This window comes from Typopeltis vanoorti, chromosome 7, assembly GCF_054136105.1.
Source record: "Typopeltis vanoorti isolate ZY-2024b chromosome 7, IOZ_Tvanoo_1.0, whole genome shotgun sequence".
NCBI lineage: Eukaryota > Metazoa > Arthropoda > Arachnida > Uropygi > Thelyphonidae > Typopeltis > Typopeltis vanoorti.
The window spans coordinates 134,482,203-134,496,920 of NC_143555.1; the positions used below are offsets into that span (position 1 = coordinate 134,482,203).

General features: G+C 37.3%; 1 protein-coding gene across 2 annotated transcripts in view; it reads right to left on the reverse strand.

Annotated features, from left to right (window-relative positions):
- stet (rhomboid serine protease stem cell tumor) overlaps nt 1-14,718 on the reverse strand; it is a 349,608-nt gene that overhangs the window by 301,105 nt on the left and 33,785 nt on the right. The gene's annotated exons all lie outside the window — the stretch shown is intronic.

A 14,718-nucleotide genomic window follows, 5' to 3' on the forward strand; every position in this document is an offset into this window, starting at 1 on the left:
AGCCATACCACTTTTACCGCGAGTTTCCCCAGTCCTGAAGATACTTCAGGCGTAAACTTTGTCTCCTTACACTTGGATAAAGGATTAAACCAAGTATATAATTTTCTAGGTATCTTTAATTTATAGTATAACCAAGTGGAAAAACTTTCAACAATATATATATATATATATATATATATATATATATATTATTATTAAGAGGAGAGACCTCCAGGGAGTCAGGGACTCATTGAGGAACGCCACGTACTACACGCACCAGCTATCATACTTGTTATTTTATTTGCACACACACACACACACACACACACACACACACACACACACACACACACACACACACACACACACACACACACACACACACACACACACACAGGGATTAATATAAGGTATCCAAAAAGTCTTTTTATTTATTTATTCGTATGGAGTTTTCCTCCCTTTTTCTCCCCCGTCCCTATTGGGGCGAGTTGAGCCCCCTCATGGGGGGGTTAAGTATTTATGGCCGTAGATCAGTGTATGTTCACGGGGCCGGTTTGCCTGCTTGCGGGATGAAAAAACGCCAGATAAACTGGCGGACAAACCCTACTGCCCAAGACCGGCTAACTTGGCTATGGCTGAGGAAGATCCTCAAATTCCTCACGTCTTCGACGGGAATCAAACCTGGGACACTCCTTTCCCAGTCATATGGTTGCGAAGCGCACAGCCACTAGGCTAACCGCGCTGACCCCAAAAAGTATTTGGACACCTTATGTGCCATGCAAATTTCAGATCCTATTACATGCAAATATTCGGAGACTGGTTTCCACAACAACGTTGAAGTGTTGGACTGGCCAGCTCAGTGTCCAGACTTCAACCCTATCGAACATCTTTGGGACGAATTAGAATGCCAAAATCTCTCCGGAGACTATAACGGCCATCATCAGCATTAGCAATGGGGATAACTTTGCGAGAAGAATGGAAGAATATTCGTCTTGCGACGTATCAGAAATTGGTTGAAAGCATGTCTTGAAGGGTAGTTGCTTCCATTCAGGTCTAAGGTGGTCCCACTCAGTACTAGAAATGTAATTAAAACGCCTTTTTTTTTTTTAACCACAACTAGATGCCCAAATATATTTTGTCAACGATGCATATATATCCTCAAGTCGAATGAAAAGGTGTTTCGCTACCGAACGAGCTACGGAGGTCAATATATTTCCTTGGCAATTATTTCATCAAGTTTTTTGATATTCAATCGATCTCTAGAATCAACCTCCAAATTCGGTCACTGTTCGATAATTAATGTTCTTAAGAAAGAACATTAAAATGCTTAATTTAGCATTTTAAAACAATAAAATGATTCATTAAGTGTATGCGTAGCTTATTTTAATTCTCTTCTTCAGAAAAGCAATCGGAGATGTTCCCCCCCTCCTTCCCCCATTCTATAAATTTCATAACTTGATTCCTCTTTGTAATAGACAGAATAACTGGCGATTTTTTTTCTGCGATTCGAAACTGTTATGCATGAATTCACTAACTCACTTCACTCGCTTTCCAAATCACACACAAACGTGAAAATTTTGAATTCCATGTGAATTTAGAAATAGAAGTAGAATATTACAGTTTTTTTCTTTTCTGGTCTCCTAAATTGTCTACCCGTAAATACAGCAAACGAAAAAGCTCAAGAAAATATGGTCTACTGACCGAATAAAATATAAACAAGAATATTTAATTGCAAATAAACAGACAAATTCCCTTTGGCTCACTCACTCACGACGTGTTACACTTATTGCTAAATTCCATTATTTGTAACAGATTCTTGTGTACTTTACAGACATGGTTGCTATGGTGACTAAATAAAAACATAAAAAAAAAAGAGAAAAAACTTCGGGATTGATTTACATGATACTTCACCGCAGTGTATCTTTCTTTTACCTTTCCTTAATCAACTCTGGCAATTTTTCTACTCGGTTTGGTACGTGATTATTTATTTATTATCATTATTTTCAGTTCTGAGTTGGGTATGTTCGTATGAAAAAACTAAAAGCAATATCTATAAACGTGAAGCAATACGTCCTAGAAAATAAATTATGCGTCAAATAAATGAAAGGAAGATTTTATTAATAAGACACAAAATCCTGTATGTGGAATGAAACTGATAAAGCAAAATAAATTAAAAGAAGTAGAGGAGAAAACTATTATTGCGGCTTCTTTTTAGCGTTAAAATGAAAAATGTTGTTTATTTAATTTTTTAAAAAAAAGTGAAGCAGATTTGATAATTGAAATTCATGAAGAGAAAAAGTACCACAGAGACACAACGAAAACAGTCTCGGAGATATTTCTAAGCGAATGATATTCAGTTCACTTTTTGTTTTTTGTTTTGAAATTAAAAATCATTTTAACGTTGGGCGAGTGTTATACACAATGATATGAAAAGGCCAAGATGGATAGTTAGCTCTGAATTTTTAACGGGAAGCAGGTTTTGTATTGCTTTTGTTGTTATTGTTAGAATTACAACCGAGACATCTAAAACTACGAAGTCAATAGATACTGTTTGTTAAACGTTTTCTCCTATTTCTGTCTGCTGTTTGGAGGAAGGATTGAAAAATATTCTCAGTTTTCGAGAAAAAAAAAAACTAATCACGTCTGCATTAGACCGGCTAATTCACCTTCAAATGAAAAGTCGTTATAATGGCGCCTCCTTACATCCCAGTGGAGATTCAAATCGAGTTTTGTTGTGATCCTTGCGACTGTGCCTACAGAGACGTACAAAATACACTGACCGACCTGTATTTTATCTTAATTTTAGTAAATATCACTTAATATAATAACATCAAATATGATGAGTACATTTTTTTATATCTTTTAATTCTGCATTATTTAAAATGAAATACAACGAAAGGTTATTTTCGTTTCATTTTTTTGTGAAATCAATTTACTAGAAATAACTATAAAACGGGTTTAAACGCTGAATATTTATGTTAAAGTTTGTATAATATTTAAAAAAATAACAAATATATATTGGCTTGACTTGCACAGTGGCGCCTATTTCTTCTTTAAACTGTATGTTAAATCATTTAATTACACTAATTATTAGTAAATTTTATCTTGAAAATCAAGAATAAATAAATTAATAAATTGAGAATTAAATATAATTTGAAATGTAAGCATATTTCTATATTTGGAAATTTACAAAAAATATAATTCTTTATTGAAAATTTTATTTAAAATATTAAATGTATTTATAAATGGCTGAATGAAAAATTTTCACTTTTCAATTATAGTAATTAATATTTCCGATGTGATTGTATTTGTAAAAACGGTGAAATCCTTTTAGCTTTGTATGTTTCTAATCGATGCAGTTTCCAACCTTTAGGGCAGTTGTTCGTGTTGTAGTTATGCAAATGATACTGCTTGTGAAGCCTTTGACACAGAGTATTTGCTCAAACTTATGAACTGGATATAACTCTACTGAATTAAATTAACAGAACCTTAGTGATACTCAAGGCAATTAATCTTACAGTTTCTTTCTTCTCCACCATTTAAATTTAACTCTTTGTTTCACCAAGAACTAATGATAGTAGGCTGTTGAACTACATATAGTCATAACAACTTCAGTAGAATTAATTTTATGATTATTATTACATCACACTTTCAAAACGTTCAAGGACTCATCACGAGAGGGCGCTCTGGACTATACAGGATACCGTCTACACTACTTCATCTTCCATTCACATACCGCTCACCCATAGTATTGTTTATCTCTAAATTGGATGTCTCTCTGGACGATATGATTGTATGCGAAATGAAAACTCCAAATGTCAAAGATTTAATATAAAAAAAAAAGATGCTACCTATAAGCTCGGTGTTAACACATCTCCCACTAAAAAGATCCATATAAAGAAAGATTCCACTCGTTTTGACGAGAATCACATTCTGGTCTTTTCCATCGAAGACTGCAACAATGCCCCATCATTCTTCTGGTTGCACTGCGGAGGTCTTATTTTACAAGGGCCTATATCGTTGAATGAGAGCTGAGTGGAAAAGCCAATAAGCCAATCTTGAACCCCCTTCCCACTCCCAAAAAAAAAAAAAAAAAAAAAAAAAGATTTGAAATGAAAACAGGAGTAACAGTACCGGATGGAACTTGAGACGTTTGTCAATAACAGAAATAGTTATTGACAAACGTCTCAAATTCAAACAACATTGGATCTCCCCCCCCTCCCCCCAATGTTTCAGAGATAGCGTGAGTGACATTCATGGCATTCATTATTTGCAGATTAGAGAATGCAGTTATAATCAACAGAGTCCAGTACACAGATGGAGTCAAAGAGCTGGATGAGACAGAGGTTATTAATTACCAATCTTATCGCACTGTGTTAAACTGTCAGTGTTATCTGTTAACATAAAAACATGTGTTGATAGGTAATTAGGATAAAATAACATAAGGAAATTTGATTGGCTGGTGATTCTAGACCTATCCGCTGAAACCGCAGATAACGACCAAAGCGATCGGATGTGTATTTTAAAGGGGACGGGGAGTTGTTTATAAAAGGAAATCGTCGCAGAATTTTTCATCAAGATTGTCAAGGAGGCTAACGCTCTCGCCTGCAAGGGTTATTTCAAAAGTTATGCACGCTGTAATACTTATTAAACTAAACATGTATTTAACAAAATACGTCTACAGGCTTTCAATATATCTTTAGTCCTTCCTTATCATTGCTGCCAAACGTTTGGATAGGTCATGCATTCTAGCAGCAAACCTTTTATTGTACTTTTTTTTTTTGACTACGCATGCGCAGTAGCCACAACTCTTGAAATGACCACAGTAGCATGAATATGTTAAACCATCAAGTACTTTATATTATATCCTGTACTTAAAAATAACAAGGCATTTAAATTTATGATTTTGAGTCCAGAAATTCCAATGTAGTTGAATATTAAGTACATTCTAAATTTCCATGAATAAATACGTACTGAAAGATAACAATTAACGTCTCGATTGCAATGGACTGTCGAAAGTAAATAAAACAACTTTGTCAAAGTTGTACACGCGAATTTGGTTTCTGCTGGAGGCTGCTTAGCGACGCAGCAGTCTGAAACTACGTAATAAGAGCCTTTTGGTCTTGAATGTTATCTGTTTTTAACTATGAATCTTGTTCTATTGGAAATTATGGGCAGTAACGTGGAAGTAGATGCAATTTTATAGGATAGTAAAGGAAATTATAGCAAATTGTATGCAAAATTAATGGCCGCGATCGAAACGTGCTATCTATAGAAACCTTGACAAGAGTTTTTTATTTTATTTATTTATTTTTTTTTATATTTTAATTCCTGATAATATAAAAGAATTCTAGTGCCAACATCAAGAAAGCTGCGACGCTCTCGTAGAACTCGCTGAAAAAAGACTTCTGGTTCGTATGATTACTACACAAACCATCCAGTTTTACAGCCGCCATTATTCTGATAGCTACGCAGAAAAAGTGGTCATTTTTCACCACAATAGGGGAACCGCTGACTGTTATACGACCTCAGCAGCGATATCATGGTGACTGATTAGCTCTAGATCAACCACGCCTTATTGTGTAGTTTCTATTAAATACTGAAGGGGGGGGGGGGGGAATGCCATTGAAACACAGAAGAGATACAGTGGCAGGTTGGATGTCCAAAATAAATGACTTTTCAGCTATGACTTGGCATTTGTATGAGCTCTTAGTGAGGTGTCTTCTCCATAAAACGAACGCAATTTGGCAGATTACCAAAAAAAGGGAGTTCTGAGGTTAGCGAAACTTCCATAACTTACGATTTACACTGTAATTTACGCTGTTATACATGGCGTCATATTCGTGTTATCGTCACTTTGCTGACTGCCAAATTGAACAAACGTTTCGGCAGGTTCTTCCATATCGGCAGAAAAACTATAGCCAGACACCTTCACACAGTTGTTTACAAAGTTACTGTCTACAGATCACAATTTGCAGCGCAGTTTCTTGCTTGTTTCAGCCTTTAATAAGATAGCAGGTCTCATCAAACCTATGATAACGTAAAGGAAAGAACATGACAATTTTTTTTTCTTCTTCAATGCAACCATTAGTAGTTTGTTTTATGTTGAAATACGGTATGGTGCAAGGGAAAAAAAAAAAAAAAAAAAACTGAAGTTCGAGACCTTCAATACACGCGCTATTGCCGTTCGACTGTATGTACATTAACAGAAGAGCACATACAACAGTCTATGCGATTACATTTAGCTGCAGCAATGGTGTTGACGTAAGAAAATACGTTTGTTGTTGTGCATTATTTTCGTTCATACGGAGTTGGTAGAGCAAATGGTCCAAGTCTTACGGCATGTCTGTGAGCTGTTTGTTCGTCGTTTCCGTAAGGATGCCTTAAGCAATATTGTCATCATTGCCTTAATCGAGAGGTTCCGACGTACTGCGAGTGTTCTGCGCCCAATGCAAAGAGCATTCGGGGAGACCACGAACTGTTGACACAAATGAGAATTACGGAGGTGTGCTGAAGAGAAGTGTTACAGCCTCCGAAACGCAGTCAACGCCAAACAGCGGAAACTTGGGATACCGAGGTGGTCACTATAGAGAATCCTTAAGGAGCTAGGTGCCTTTTCGTACGTAATTCGGGGGGGGGGGGGGATGTTAAACAGCAACGGATTACTCTGCACGGTGGGAACACTACGCACTCGTGCTGGTCAATGCCTATGAAGATCCGTTCTTTCTCTATAATGTCTGGTTCTCGGACGAAGCGCATTTCCAATTAAGCGGTCATGTAAACAGACGAACCTACAGGTTTCGTGGTTTTTCGAGACCTGAATTTGTCCAAGAGAAACCTCTTCACAGGGGGAAGATCACCACATGGTGTGCAGTTTCCATGCATGGTATAATTGGGCCCTACTGCATTGAAGAGTGTGGTATAACCGTGATCTTGAATAGCGAAGACTACATCGAGAATCTGTTGGTTTTGTTCACTCAGGATTTGCATAGAATGTGTCTGCAAAAAACATTCTATTTCGTGCACAGGTATTCCAACAGAACGGAGCGTAGTTCTAGAGCCTATTTATCAGAACACTTCCCAGGAGGCTCATTTCGAGGTTCACAGAATTCCAGTACCCTTCATGTTCTCCTCTCACATCACTCAATGCTTGTTTTGGGGTATGTTGAAGGAATGGGTATTCCACCATAACCGGCCTTTAACCATTGATGAACTAAGGGATAAAATTACACGATATATCCAGCAGATGTCCCAATCCTTGTTCTCCAAGATGACAGAGAACCTTCCAACGAAACCTGTCTTGAAAGACAAGGTACCCATTTCGAGCACGTAATCTACCATCGTTAATGCTTTATTCGACCAAGATTCCATTGTTGTTGTGGATGCACATGTCATCAGGTGTAAACATATACAGGGTGTTCGGGATAAATTTGACATATTTATAATTAATTATATTTTTCCGTAAGTTACATGTATTAACACACACTTCTCTTCATTTAAAAGTTTGGACCCTTCTTCATTCATATACAAGATGTCAGAAAGGATGGATAGCTGGAACCCACCTGAATCATGGAAGAGAATAACTTGTATCATGATGATTCGTGCCCGCCATCAAAATAAGGATATTACGACTGCTGCCCAATGCTCCCTGAATACAGTAAAAACAATCAGGCATGAACTAGAGACTTGCAATGGTGACTACGAGGATGTAGCAAGAAGAAAGATCCCTAGCAGACGATCTGATTGCGTTCGTACAGCAGAATTCCTCGCAAATCTGCAGGAACAGGTGTTGAAGAACCCTGGCATTGGAATTCGGGCTTTGTTCGTGGAGTTGCTAACTGTAGTCAAGCCCTGGATAACAAGGGTAGCCAATGGTAGGCCGTATGTATGGCAGCAGGATTCGGCCCCTTGCCACACCTCTGGGAAAAGTCAAAAATGGTTGTCTGAAAATTTCTACGACTTCACCAGTCCAAATGTTTGGCCTCCAAACTCCCCAGACCTTAACCCCATGGATTATTTTGTATGGGGCGCAGTTGAAAAAGACACCAATCGCACTTCCAGTAATACAAAAGCCCAGTTAATGGATAAAATTAAAACAGTTTTTGCGGCCCTTCCCAGGGAGACTGTAGCATCAGCTTGTTCGAGGTTCCGAAGCAGAATTGAAGCTGTGATCGATGCTAATGGTGGTTATTTTGAGTAAATCTTGTTGATAGTATTGTAATTAACTCTGCCTGGTAATGTTTTTTTGTCAATTCATTAAATTTAATAGATACAAAGAAGATTTTCTTTTTCCTTACGAAACTGTCAAATTTATCCCGAACACCCTGTATATCTTTGTTAATAAACCTTTAATCCATGACATATATCGTTGTAGTTATTCAGTACTTTTTTTGAGCACGTTAATATTCAACATTTTCGAATGCTGAATGTTATATTTTTGCATATAAAATGGTTGTTATATGTAAAAATATAACATTCAGCATTTATGAAATTTGTCATTCGTTTTGGTCATGAAAAATTTGTCGCAAAACGATGTCGTTCAAACTTAAAAAGGCAAATGAAACGGAAATAGGTGCAGCCTTCCCCGAGCTCTACTGGTATGAACAGCTTGTATTAGATGTAGTAGACTGACAAGAAACACATAAAGAATTGCCGTTATATTTGACAATATCCGCTACGTAAGAAACGGCTGAAATAAAGACGTATGTACGTATGCTTAATGTGACCAATAATTATTGATACAAAATGCAAAATCTGAATGAAAATTACTTCCTTTATTAGGTTTTCTTTTTATTTGCATCAGGATGCTCGACCAGTCGGCCAAGGGGATCCGCTCGGACAACTAGGCATCCGTGCTCTAACCTAAGTCGTAGATTCGCATTTCACAAAGGAATGTTTGCGTATATAAGGTGGTTGAAGAATTTCACCGCCCAGTGTGAAATAATCACTCTACCTATTGGCGAAGTTAAAGTGAACTAAAGAGCTCCATGTTTGCTCTCTGTAGAATTTCCGATTACCTAACTTTTGTTTACCTAACTACAGTACTAATACAAGCTACACACTGCTTAGAAAGAAGTCAGCGACCCCCCCCCCTCCCCATGGATATGGTGCATCGTGCCACGTCTTTGTAGCCGGTATAAATTGGAGGAATATGATGCTACCCCTCTGTAGCATCATTATAGTCAGTGCAACTCTGTCTGGTGAAATTGAAATTGCTGCGAGAAGGGAAGTGATGGAGTTTGAAAGAGGCATTGCTATAGGATACCATTGTAGGCGTATCTATTAGGCAAATTGTTGACAACTGGACCATCCAGGTCAACAATTAGTGACAACATATTGAGATGCAAGCGTAGGGAATCAACTGTAATTACTCCCTACACTTCCATCTCAGTTCCGACCCGCTACACTCACCGAACATGACCGTAGGGTGGGTGCTATGAAGGTTAATATGTAAAACCTGGAACACGTGCGGAGTTCCAGGCATAGCATCGACTTGAATACAAATATGCACATAAATATCCAATACCGGGGCTCACAACATGAGGTTGTATAATAGGACTGCAATATGCAAGCCCCACATTACCCAACCCACATGCAGCCTCGTCCTCAGTGGTGCAAAGAGCGTGTACAGCGGGACGTGGAAGCTTGAAAAGTGTCACGGAGCGACGTTATAACGCTAATAACAACGAATAACCGCTGCCGAGCAATGTGTGTGTGTGTGTGTATGTGTGTGTGTGTTTGTGGCAGATTCCCAGTGAACGCCTCTTACCAGAGTGCGTAAGCTCAACTATGAAATTCGGAGGTAGCGGTGTGATGGTATGGTCCTGTTTTTCCTGGTTTGTGGTGCCACGAACATTGAACTCCAAGATGTATCTGAACATTCTGGACAATGTAATATTTCCTACTTTGTGGCGTTTCTACGGAACAGACCATTGTCTCTTTCAGCAAGACAATGCACCGTGTCATAAGGCGGCTGCTGCTGTAATGCGTGGTTTTTGGAGATGATCGTCACCACACTTGACTGGCAAACATCTGTGTGATGAACTGGAGCGTCGGGTGAGATCAAGGGATGTCTTCCCCACAACAGACCAGGACCTCATTACATGCCTACAGGAAGAATGGCTAGAAATTCCCAAATGACTGCTGTTGTACGCTTGTGGGAAGTATGCCCCGTAGGGTTGCTGCAGTCATCGCAGCGAAGGGAGGTCCAACATCGTATTAAGGTGGGCGCCATAGCTACGAGTATTCGTTCCTTACACTATGGTGTCCTTTGACTTCTTTCAAAACAGTGTACATATTTTTTTTCTTCTGATACCTCCAAGGAGAGAAGAATCCATCGCGAGAGAGCACTACTTAATCTCGTCGTCGTCATCCGGTAGCATCCTCTAGCAAGAGGGTTGAACAGATGAACAGCTCTTCTCCATTTCTCTCTGTCTGTCTGTCGCCTCCGTCATTCTTAAACCAGTCCATTCCATGATGTCATTGAGCCACTCTCTAGTTGGTCTTCCACATCTTCTCTTCCCGTCAACTTTCCCTTGTAATATAATTCTTGTCAGATGTCCCGAAGAACCTCTTAGAAGATGTCCTGCAAATCTGGTCTTTCTTTGCATAATATTCTTGAGCAGTGTTCTTTCCATCCCAACTCTTCTTAAAACTTCTTGATTTGATATTCTCTCTGTATAGCTAATCCTTTCCATCTTTCTACCACATTTCCAATGCATTAACTCTCTTTCTGAGTGTCCATGACTCATTTCCATAACTTGCAATACTTAATCTACAAACTAGATAGTCTACCATTCATACTACAAGCATACTGCCAATTAATGCACTACATAATCACCTTCCATATATACTGGGTGATCCAAAAGTAACAGAACAAGTAAAAATTCAATAATTCGAAAAGTACAGTAGAACGATGCGGAACGATGAATTCACAGAAATGCACAGAAAGACATGGGATTTTTTTTTTAATAACGAAAAATTTCATTACCAGAATAGTTACATTTTCCACCGATAGGTGGCGCTTCAGTTGTGTCAGTAGTTTGTGCACTGGCGCAGCACAGTTTGCAACACAGCTAGGATTACAAATGTTCAGTGTGACGGCCGTCATTTATGAGAATGGACGTCAGACGTGGCACGACACCCTGCACAGCATCGAAGAGGGTTTCAGCTGTAATTCCTGTCACACGATGGCGAATAGCTTCTTTTAACATGACCAATGACGTCGGCCGACCTCTGTGACTTCAAGTAGCCCCATAACCAAAAGTCACAAGGTGTAAGGTCTGGAGATCTTGGTGGCCATCCGTGCGGGAAAGAGCGACTGAGGACACGGTCATCGCCAAATGTCGATCGCAGCAGGTGCTGGACAGGACCTGCGATGTGTGGAGGTGCTCCATCCTGCATGAATGTTACACTATGGAACCCTTGCCCCTCTTGCAAGGAGGGAATGATGCTGTCTCTTAAGAGCGCTGCATAACGCTCGCATGTGACAGAAACAGTTCGAAATGTAGCGCTGTGGACTTCCTCAAAGAAAAAGGGGCCTATAATTAATGATGCAGTGAACCCACACCATGCTATCACCTTTGGCTGATGCAAAGGGGTGTCCACAATGGCTAGTGGGTTCTCTCTCGCCCAGATGCGGCAGTTGTGCGCATTTATACTTCCATTAAGCGAAAAGTGCGCCTCGTCAGTCCACAGGACATTTGACAGCCAGTCCGCATTGTTTTCCATCTGCTGAAAATCCCAATTTGCAAATTCATGACGTCTCTCGAAATCGGTTGGTTTCAGTTCCTGTACGTGTTGGATTTTGTAAGGATACCTCTTGGGGATGATCCTGAGTTATCGCCACACAGTCCCGTACGAAATGCCAGTTCTATTCTGGCAATAAAATTTTTCGTTATTAAAAAAAAAAAAAAAAAAAAAAAAATTCCATGTCTTTCTGTGCATTTCTTTGAAAACCGCATCGTGCTACTGTCTATACTTTTGGAATTATTGAATTTTTACTTTTTCTGTTACTTTTGGATCGCCCGGTATATTTAGGTAAGGCAAGCACAACATATCACTAAATTTTGTATAAGTTATAGCATTAAAAACTCATTAGTGCAAACTGCATGTTTTATACTCTTCGTGATGTATTTTTATCTGATCATCTTTTCGTTCCATTTTTTAAATGCGTTAACATCAGGAAACATATGCATACTTTATTTATTTCTCTTCTTCCTCTCCCATTTCGTATTTTCTCCACATAATAAGTGGGAAACATGATTGTTTATTACTGAAACGCAGCAATATCTCAAAATAAATAAAAATAAAAATTTTAAATAATTCATGAATAAAGTCTAATTTCGTAGCTTATAACGCTGCAATCACTTCTTAAATACTACGTAAAGAAACGCCATTTCCTGTGATCTTATTTGCATACTTTTAATATAGAATTTACCTGTCAAATGTTCCCCGACTTTTTGTTGGCATTTTAATTACATCCAGAGAATTCGCTTAGGAATCATTTCCGCACGTTGATTTCGAATGACGTTATTTAAAAATAGTGCTTTTCGTTTGCGAATTTTGAATTTTTACATTGCAATTAACCTTAATTACAAAGTAATTAACTCTAATTAAAGGCATTAAAAACTAAATGAGAATGCGCGCACACCGATGTGAGAGATATTCTTAAAGCATGTTGAATATTTGACCGAAGCCAAAACGAAATAAAAGATTTCCTCCTTTTTTTTATTTTTTATTTTTTTTATTCCCTGCTTAACTAGCTGAACGTATTGGTTATCACGTAAAATGCTAATAGGCAACTACCGAAATGAAACTATTGTCGATCTCTTGGCATTCATCGCAGAAAACTGTAATTTGGGAATTAAACAAAAAGATTGTGGTGTGAATATTAATTTACACACACACACACACACTATTATAAATGTTTGGTCCTAAATTCTCTGGTGCATTGCAACTACAACGAATAAATATGGGTGACTGTTAATCAAGTCATTGTGACAGTGCTTTCAAATCCAGAGTATACGCGACTAGATTGTTTATGTCTAAATAACAGTTTTAATCATCCGTTCCTGGTAGTTGCATAAAAGGAAATTTGTGTTTAAGTTAGACTAAAAATTAATTTTAGTACTAGAAGACGAAGTTTTAAGCTCAATAAATCTATTCATTTTACCTGATTGCTTTTGTGATAATTTCTTCATTAATATACTATAATAATAGGCACTATAAGAATTGACTAATTTTTAGTGAATTTCATATATTTTTCAGTTATCTGGTTGAGAGGGCGCTACTTTCATCCTATGCTAATAACCAAACGATTTGTGTTTTAGCTATGTTTGGTCTCTTTAGTCGTTCGTTAAATGTCTTAAATTTGCAAGGATATTATATATCTAATAAATGTCATACAGTTTCTATGTTTCATAATGAACTATATTCAACAACGTAAGTAATTTTATGGAAAATAACGTGGAATGCAATTCAATAATAAGAATATATAATATATATATACTGTATATATATATTAAGTAAGTTAAACTGACTTAATTCTATAGTTTTCTGTAGTAATAAGAATTTGCTTCAGCCAAACATTCTAAAGTTTTGGCTAGCCATATTAAAATAATTTACCACCTTGGAAGTGTGGTGTTGTCACATAATAATAATAATAATAATAATAATAATAATAATAATAATAATATAACATTCACAAATAAAGAAATGAAAGTAATATTTCAAATATATCTTACAATCACATTCGTAAGTATTGCTTAGCTTCAATGTTTGTCATTTACTAATACGTTGTTCATTTGCAATTAATTTATTCTTACTTGTCAAGTTAAATAAGAATAGGGGAAACACATTTATTTATTCATTGATTTTAATAGGACTTTACCCGTTATTTTTGATGAGTTATCAGTTAGCATTAAATACCATAATCGTACTTTATATGCAGACAGAGCTTTATTATATATGAAATGCTAAATATACTATTGCATTTCACGCCAGTTTTATTTATATTCAGTTTCTCACTCTTCCCCCTCTTTCGTTATCTGTTTACATCAGTAACTTTCGCCCACAAGCAGGTCTGTCTATGACATCTTTCACAAGTGGTTTCCTTCAACACATCCATTTCCAAACACCTCGTATATAAAGAGCTCATTTGTCAGCGGTCAGTGTAAAATAACAACGCTGTTCAGTTAATCCAATGTTTCGAAGCACGTAGAGATATATTCTGCTTCTGACTGAGGAGGGAGTCTGTCAAGGAGACCGTCAGAGCCAAATATTTATAGTTTCAAGGCCAACTATTTATGAAGCATACAAAGGGGAGATTTATCTGTTTCGGAAATTAAAAAAAAAAAAAAAAGCCACTATCACTTTAGTTATTCTCCACATATCCCCTTCACATTTAGATCTCTCGATATGTTTGTAATGACCTCAGGAGTACGCCCAGATTGCGTGTGAGAAAAGAAGGTGTGGTTTTATAGCACGTGACGATTCAGAATAGATATTTTATGGAATTGAATAAACTGAAAACTGATATCATTTTGCATTTTTTTAAAGTGGGTGTTGGTTGGTATACTTTTTTCGTTAGTCGCAGAGTTCTAAGCTTTTCTGACATGATTCGAAATTTAACTATAACAAGAAGGATAACTTTTAAAATACACTAAAATAGGCAACCTGAAAAGAATTATAAAATTCTGAGTAGGAAACCACAGCAAGTTATTTGTGCTGTGCCATTTG